This window comes from Pleurodeles waltl, chromosome 6 (assembly GCF_031143425.1).
Source record: "Pleurodeles waltl isolate 20211129_DDA chromosome 6, aPleWal1.hap1.20221129, whole genome shotgun sequence".
In the NCBI taxonomy this organism is placed as follows: domain Eukaryota; kingdom Metazoa; phylum Chordata; class Amphibia; order Caudata; family Salamandridae; genus Pleurodeles; species Pleurodeles waltl.
The window spans coordinates 1,106,821,635-1,106,830,675 of NC_090445.1; the positions used below are offsets into that span (position 1 = coordinate 1,106,821,635).

The 9,041-nt window shown below is 37.6% G+C and overlaps 1 protein-coding gene across 6 annotated transcripts in view; it reads right to left on the reverse strand.

Annotated features, from left to right (window-relative positions):
- Positions 1-7,039, reverse strand: part of CAMTA1 (calmodulin binding transcription activator 1) — a 2,488,613-nt gene extending 2,481,574 nt beyond the window's left edge. For all 6 annotated transcript variants that reach the window (XM_069240215.1, XM_069240212.1, XM_069240214.1 and 3 more), the window contains exon 1: positions 6,976-7,039. The gene's annotated coding sequence lies outside the window, so the exon portion shown is untranslated. The remainder of the gene's footprint in view (positions 1-6,975) is intronic.
- Between the last annotated feature and the right edge of the window lie 2,002 nt (positions 7,040-9,041).

Sequence of the window (9,041 nt, forward strand, 5' to 3'; positions counted from 1 at the left end):
TACCCTGACACAGGGGTTTGCAGAACCACAAGCCAATTTAGTATTAATTAAGCAGGTCACTATTTGATCCTACTGTAGTTAGCTCCAAATACAAGAATGATGCCATGCTAGGAACAGCAGGCCACCACCCCTGTGTTTGCATTCGCCAATGGGAAACTTTAGTTTTTTTTTTCTAAGCAACCCATGCTCCTTAAAGGAATTGGTGCTGCTTTAAAAAAAAACTTCAAGGAGAGCAAGCAGTGGTCTGCTGGATCATTACCAACAACCCCGTTCACCAAGGGGAAGTTGTCCTCTACATTTGTGAATTACTTATCACTTCCTTTGAGGTGTCAGTAATTCAGCAACTGTTTGTAACTGCAATTGGTGTTGAAAACAATGATACATGTCATACCAATTCGCAATTAGCAAAGGAATCTACTTTCACATCCTTCCCCAACTGTGATTTTGTAAGGGTCTCTAAATTAATGTTTCAAATCTGAAGAGTTTTCTGATTCACAAAATGTGTTTAATATACACCTAAAAAGTCATTTTGTGGTTTCAAACACTGTGATTTTGTGAATAGCATAGTTTTCAATCATGAAATGTCTTGGTACACCTGATTCTTAGACCTTATTCAACAACTACGTGAAGTTACAAGTCTCCCACGCCTTTTTCACTTTAAATGATCAAATCAAGAGCACAAAGCTGCCTAAACCAAGCACTACAAGCATTTCTGCAACATTAAATGGTAGCAATGTTTCAGTCTTAGTAGAAGTCTAGGAACAGGGCAGAGCCAACACAAATCCAAAAATCGTTGGAAATGGAGAAAGTGGAAATCGGATGCAGCCCGATTACACAGTTTACGGATTTGGCAGGATTAAATTAAAGGAGTATAAAAATAAGGGCATTCGTAAATGTGCAAGTTCATCTCCGCCATTTCTCGTCGATTCTGAACATTATTTCAGGTAGCCTCATATTTTTTCCTCCTTGCAGTTTGATTTTACTATCTCTTTCGTAAATCATTCATTGCTACATTTTAAAGTGTTCCACTTGTTTAAAGTTTTTTACCATTTCAACCTGAAACAGTGACAGTATTCAGAGAATATTTTAAAGACCTACTTAGTCATTACAGGGTGCAATCAGAATTAAGAATGCTCTGTAAGTCAAAATTAGAAAGAGAGAACAAAGGGGTGCTAAAAGGAATCCCTGATTAAGACCATTTGTCAGAGGTATTTTCCTTGCAATACCAGCAGTTGACACCATAAGAGCTTTGACCCAAGTGTTAGAATGAAGAGCAATAAGTATTTTCAGCAATCCTGCAGGGCTTTCTAGGACAACTATTTTACGCAATGGGGTGATTGTATCAGCCATGTGAAAACTGTTGCAAAATCTATCATTGCGGTATAAATTTACTGTCCCTGCCTTACCACATACATCTCAGAGAGTAATTACAATGCATAGGCACCATCCAAAGTAGACAGATTTAGATGGCAGCTTAAAAAAATACCCTTATCTTCTAAGCAAGTTCGAGATGGTTCAAGAACAGTTTATCTGTTGCAACAATAAGGGCTTTATGTTTTGCGGGTATGAGTGAGAGCCCTTACTATGAGTGAGAAGAAAAAAAGCCTCTGTACCAGGAATCAGGGGCTTTGGCAGTACTTTAGGAATTGGCAAATGGGGACAAAGAAGTTCCCCACAAGCTTCAAGATTTTCTTTTAGACCTACGATGAGTAAGGCATCAGGTTCCAGAGCTTTTGTTGCTCTTATGCTTTTAATGGATGTTATTATCTTTAACTGGAGAGGGAAGCAACATTTAGAAAGAGGGGAATAAGTCAGCTCTCTTTCTGAAAGATGCTACAGCTGAGGTACATGTCCAATCCTGCTTTCCTTGGGAATGGAAACAAATTGATTTCTTAGTTATTGAACCAGAAAGCCTAACAACAATGTTCCCGAACTTCCTTGCATTTCAACTCAGGGCAGTCTTTGCCATAGAGATACACATCTGGGCCTCATGAATCTCTGTAGGTGCTTGGAACAAATGCCACAGATATATTTCAAGATGTATGAATTGAGTAACTCTCCTGGCACTGAAGTTGTGTCATTGACCTCTAATGAATTTATTTAAAGCCCTACCAACAAGCCGTTCCTCGTTTGAACTAGATGCACTTTCCTTGTAAGGTTTATGTTTAACTGGAGAACCATCTGATCAGCTCTTAGCCACATTATTCGTAACTAAGTGGTAATCTACTTCCCATAATTAAAAAAAACATCTTATTAAAGAAACAGGTTAGATTGATCCATTATGGAGGCATGGTCTATATGTCATATTGTGGTTGAATGAGGTGACCAAGAGATTTTAGAGTTATTTTTTCATTATAACTGCCAGTTCTCCATCCACAAACGGGCCACAATAGGTGGGATAGATAATTTCCTGCAACATCACCACATTTAAATTGTGGTCACTTAAATCAGTAAAAAACACAACCACAATTGAAATAAGGGAGAACAAGCCACATGAAAGAAGACACTGAATGACAGAACCACGCCATAGAACTTTAAGTTGTAAAGTAAGTACACATAGCAGGAATATAACCTTTAGTTCTGCCATTCACTAATATCCAGCCCAACTCTGTCAGATCAGACAGCGTATAATTTACCCCACTTATCAATTTTTAAATTAGTATTTACTGTTTCATTAATTCTTTGTGCTTTCAATTGGTTTTCATCTTGCATTAACTTACAAAGTAAGGACATTAAAATCTCTAATTACAAAGAGTTCCATGAGAAGTTGCTTTAATAGTAATTGATGTACTTCTCCCCTAATTTCTATCAGTATTTTAGTATGTAAAGCGCTGGTGGGATGTCTATCTATCTATCTATCTATCTATCTATCTATCTATCTATCTATCTATCTATCTATCTATCTATATATATATATATATATATATATATATACACACATATATATTTAAATGTGTTCAAAAATAGAGAAATACAGTTCTGTGTTATAATGAATGAAATGTATTAACAGAGTCTTATTGTTTAAAGTGAATGCAACATGAATATTAATGAACTATTATTAATGTTGAATTCAGACGTCTGCATATTAAAGTGTGTTTATTAGAATGTATCAATCAAAGATTATTGCTTTAATTTACTTGCATTAGCCTAAGTGAGGCCTGCTAGACTTGTATTTCATCACTGTGCAGGAAATGCTGATTCATTTTCTTAAATCGGGCTTTATTCCCATGAGAATACTAGTTTTGATAATTGACCCCTATTGTTTTAGACTTAGAGAGAAGTGAAACAGTGCCCTTGAATGTGGAACATCCTGAACCATGGACTGGTAAAATATCCAATTATTTTCAATCCGGTGTGGAGCTACATGGATGGGTGAGGTTCCCATTGCAGACTTGGAAAGATATGTTGATGTTTCAACCTAGAGTTGTGTGATTGATTGCTATTGGAAGATGCTCCTTTAATATAATGTGGACTGTCTCTCAGAGTGAATAAGATTGCTGCATGAACTTTAACATGTCTTTGACCAGTTGGACTTTGGTCAGATTTCAAGATGCCCTTCCACCAGAACACTTGCTGAATGAAGAACTCTGAATGCTTAGCCCCTTGGAGAGGTATCTTCCTGCTTTGCCCCTTTGAGGTGCCCCGCTGAGACTTAGAGACTTTCTCCCTGACCCCTGCAGAAGACTCTTGATTGAGCTTATGACATGTTGACACTTTCCCTTTTACCTATCTTTTTCCCACCTTAGTTAGTAGATTGTTACCTAAGATGACGTTTCTCCAAATTCTTTTTGCCCTCTTTCTCTGCTGCCCTCATGCATTCGGCCCGCTTATGTTTTTCCTTAGTTTGCCAATGGGTTGTACCTGTGCTCAGCTAAATTATAACTCTGATGATTTCGAAATTGACTGATGCTTGTCAAAACTGAGCACTGTTTGATTTCTGAATCACAAATATTCTTATTAATGTCTTGTACTCTTTGTATTGAATTCTTATTTTGATTAATGTTAGTTTGCCTGAACTTATTTCATCAGTTTCGGTAGCCCTGGGTGATTCTGTATCTTTATAATTTTGTCTTGATAGTTTTCTACAGGACTTTGAGATTGAGTTTGTAATGAGCACCTTAACGTTATTCATGACAGTTTTCCTTGTAGGCTAAATGGGTAATATTGTCCAACTAATTGGTTTTTAATTAAATTGAGTTGTAACTGAGTTGTTTGGTTCTACCACATACAGGGTCCAAAGATCCGTTGACCTTGATGAGCGTTGATTCCAGTGAAGGATGAAAATGCTCCCATACTGCTGTCACTCCAAAGGCATTTCCTATCATCCTGCTTAGACTAAAAGAGGAAACACCTAATTTAGCCCGATATTCAAATCTCAAATTAAGACCATTTTGGAACCAATTAAATTTGATTGCTAAGACAGTTGAGCATCACCATATAAAGTTTTAAGGACAAGATACGTGGATTTAAAAGGCACACTTTGGGCTACTAGAAGCCAGTGTGAAAAAAGCAGGACAGGAGATAAACAATCAAACTAATGCAGCCCCTTTATGAACCTGACTGTTTCACTGTACATCAATTGACGTCAACAAATGGCTTTAGCACAACCACCTAGATGCATTTGCCGTAATGGAGGCAGGACTGCTTAAAACAGTACCCACTGTGACTTGATGCTCGAAGTCAAGATAAGGCAAGGACTAGAAAAACCAATAGGCAAGGCTAAGCTGCCAGTCTTTTTGCTTTCTAAATCCTTGTTTTGTCAGTTTTTTGGTAAAACATTGCTTGGGGAGCTGCTGGGCTCGAGATAGTATAAAAAATCAAACAAAGCTTAACATCAAAACGCTTTTGGACTCAAGAGCACACATTGCTATAATAGTCCCTGGCAAATGGTCAGAAAGCTACCACTCACAGTGAGGTTAACCAATGACTGAAATGGTGCAGTGCATGGAAGAATATTGTGAATGACTCAGCAACAGTGTATATATATATATATATATATATATATATATATATATATATATATATATATATATATATGTGCTGTCTAGTAGGCTCAACCTAAAAAGCATATGATTTGCAAGTGTCATTGCTCCATAATATAATAATATAAACTTTAGTGAGTGATGACATTATAATGTAATCACAATTTGAAAAGGGCCATGAGTTTTAGAACTATGGTTGTCCACAAGTTGGACTACATTCTTTTAAGGGGGGCATATGGATTCTTGTAAATTCATTTTTTTTAAATGGGTACTTTTTCAAAATCTTAGCTGTGATTGTAACCTTCGCCTCAAATATCTGCACAGACTATTGTTTCATCTTTAATATTTTGGCTGCACCAGGCATTTTAAGTGTCATTCGCATCTCTTTGTGTTTGATGTCGTAGGATGGGCTTTGGTAGTTCTGTGGGCCCCAATATGACTTCCGAGTGGCACTAATCTTACATTTTTATCTGAGGAAGCAAGTACATAAAACAATTCATGAACTAAATTGTAGATACCTTATTAATCTCCAATTTCAGTGCTGCAACATATACTCCCTACTACAAGACGGTATGGAGTAAACCAACAAATCAATATTTTAGTCCTCATTTTCAAAACCACAGCAAGAAATAAAACAATCGCATTTATTAATTATGCTGTCGAGTTTATAATACAACTCATGCACACACTATGATGTCCATTCTCTTTGAAACTACATTGCTTTACATATTCTTGCTAATTGTTTCTCCACAGAATTGAAAATCTCTCCTCGTAAAACCAGGAAGTGCTTGTCCGTGCTTATGTTCAACAGGATGAAAACACTTGGGCGAATCAAATACAGAAATAATTGTTTGAATAGAGTTGTGAACAATTGTCAAACTCACCTACTCACATTTTGGGAAGTTTTTGTTCTGTAAACCTTGTCAACTTTGTTAACTTTACTAAGAGACAAACAATAGCAAGCACTAATGGAAAAACGACTTATTTAGAAACCTTTACAAAAAAAAGAAAACATTTTCAGCATTAACCTTCTCCCAGAAGTGGCTGAAACCAATTCACACCATAATAATTTGACGCCAAGCACATTTTTGCTAAGTACGCAAAAGTTGCAACTATGCATATTGAACATGATATGACCCCAGGGGTACCTCCAGAAACTGAAGCATAACTTGTTACTATTGTTCTAATACCAAACTGAACAACATTTGCAATGGGTGATCAATTGACACATGAACCAAATCAGTATACATGAGCCTGGATGGAGAAGCTACAGACAATAACAGCTTTCTAATATAGATCCATTTTGTACATGGTGTCTCACAGGTCAAATGATCTCAAACTTTCTGCCAAACATTTGGTCTTTTGTGCCAATCGGCTTATGAGCTGCTAGCAGAACACCACACTTCTGAGCTTTTGAGCATGTTGCTAGGCCAGAATATCCATTCCATACGTGATTATGCAGCAGTGTGTTCTGTACTACGTGAATACCATTAAATGATGCTCATCGATCTGGGTTTTCAAGACTGAGAGATGCTTCCTAAATATGGAAAACAGTCTGGAAACTCACAGTGTCTCAGGATCTACTTTAGCGCCTGTCTATCCATCTTACTTTATATGGCCTGCTATGGGTCACTCGGGTACACTTTACAGAATCCAAGCACAACCTAGCTGCTTCTGCTGTATTCCCAACAAAAAAAAACACTGGCATGTCAACATTCGGGACAACTTGCTAACTCTTGAACTGAGGCTCAGAGTCCTGTAGGAACTGTGCTGCGCACCAGCTAAGATTGCATGCAATGTATTCCGCTGCACTGCAAGCAACTCGATAAAATCAAACACCTGAGGTAATTGAGCAGCAAGACCTCGGTGCCACAACCTATCAAGCGTGATGCTGACTTTTCAATTTGTATCCAATGTATTGATCAGCAAATCAAATCATCAATAAGGTGAAATCAATATACATACTGAAAATCGGTAATCATTGGTGCATTACCTTGTTTTAGGGGAAGTTGTGAGCCATTCTTCGTGCTTTTCAAATGTTATTAAATAAGCTGCAATTTCCTGAAAAATAAAAGTGCAAAAAATAGTTACATTTTGATCTTACTTTACTGCATTAACACAGATTCACTGAGTGATCACAAACATGTAAAGCAAGCTACAACTATGTAAACTGTCTTTAGTGACAATTAGTCCTCCCTTTCAACCCAACGACAAGCTCAACAAACACTGAGCACAAGAAGCAGTACTGCTCTGCCCATTGCAGTGCGATATCTTTGGTACAATGGATCCCAACAGACATGGAGAGAAATTGTCAAAGTGTAAGATAGGACTAAGGAAACACGTGGACGTTGTGCTTGGCATGAATTACTCGTAGCTAGGTGCCTGCCAATGTGAGTGAAGAACAGACTTGTAGAACAGATCGGCACATATCAGAATGAAAAGGGGATGCAATACTGCATTTTTAAACTCCTAGTTTTGTTTTTGAGAGTAACTTTTAAATTATAAAACTAAATTTAAATTAGACCTCTAATACCAACGTCCTGCTGAATAGATCTCCCAAACGTTGGTTAAATGTGCCCAAGTATTATACTGCTCTGGTCTTTACCACCACGTATTTAACCTTTCTGATCTTGCCTCGTTCAACAGCATTCTATGTGTCTATTCCTTCTACCTATCTCTGTATCTACTAAATAGCTCGTTGAATAAAATTATCTTCCTTTCATCAGTTCTACATCTCTTCCCCTGTGAGTTTTACTCATAAAATGTAATCTGACAAATCTTCACGAAGCAATGAATCCGTGTGTTTTCCTTTGGCTTGTGAAGTTACAAGAATAGTCCCCATATACTCACTGAATAATTCGTCTTAGTTTGGCCCCACCTGTTGAATTCTCTTTGTTGCTGCACTACTCTGGAGGTGCAATATAGTGCTGTTTTGTTTAGATGCAGACTCCAGGGCTTAATTTGAGCCGGTGTTTGCAGATGGGGCCCACCGATGCTCCTTTTTGTGGACCAGCATTTATTTTTCCTCAACTAACGTTAACCCGGAGCAAGACAGAGAAAAAAACACAATAACGGGGAAAAAGGAGGAAGAGAAAGACAAAAAAGCAGACTAAAAAAAAGAATGAAATCCAGGATGGAAAAGAACGAGAAAGAGTGAAAGAGAGACAAAGAGTTTCTAGTGGTAGATGAAAGGTCGTGAAGTGGAACCAAGGCTACGCAGCCTTGCTATTCCGCACACCCAACATTCAATAGCGCCAACTTCTGAGCTAAACTTTGTGCCCTGCTACGTATTCTTTTACAAATAAAGCCTGGTAGATTCGTTCTAGTTGGTTGGTGTGTCAATAAAATACTCTGATATCCACACAAAAAAACATGTTGCTAATTAAACACGAGACAACTGGAAACCTGAATAGTACGAATGTGCAGAATTTATATCTATTATGCTTCTAGAGTGATCAACAACTCGCATTAATGCTTGCAGTATTGTAAAAGCAAACGAAAGTGCAAAAAACTGCAAATTCAAAAATGTCACCTTTGTGGAATTATGTAAACACTGCAGATATAAAATCACATCTGATTTTTGTGTTCGTTGAGTGGCTCAAGTACAAAATATCTCAGGAGACACATTTTTACTTCGAGTCAGGCGCCTCTGCAGTACCTTGAGTGACTTTTGAATGTGAGGTGTGCCCTTGTACTCGGTCATCATGCAAGACACTGTGCAATTCTTGTGAAGTTATTTGAAATTCTGTGAAATTAAATCACCTGTTTTTCAATTTGCCACCCACCTAATAATCACTCAAACTTAAAATAAAGCCCACTCCTGAGACAGGTAAACCCAGTCCGAGCAAATATTGCAGATGTTCAAATAAGTGCATTTATTCCGTTAAGGGGTTTTAAAACATGTGTCTGATTTTTTTTTTATGACGCAGGCGGGCCAAAAAGGGTCTTTTTGCTATGAATGTAGTATTCTGATGTGCTGGTCCGTGTGATTGATCTAGGTTAAGACGTTATAATGTGATTTTAACCGAGCTGGACAAACCTATACAGTGATCACAGCAC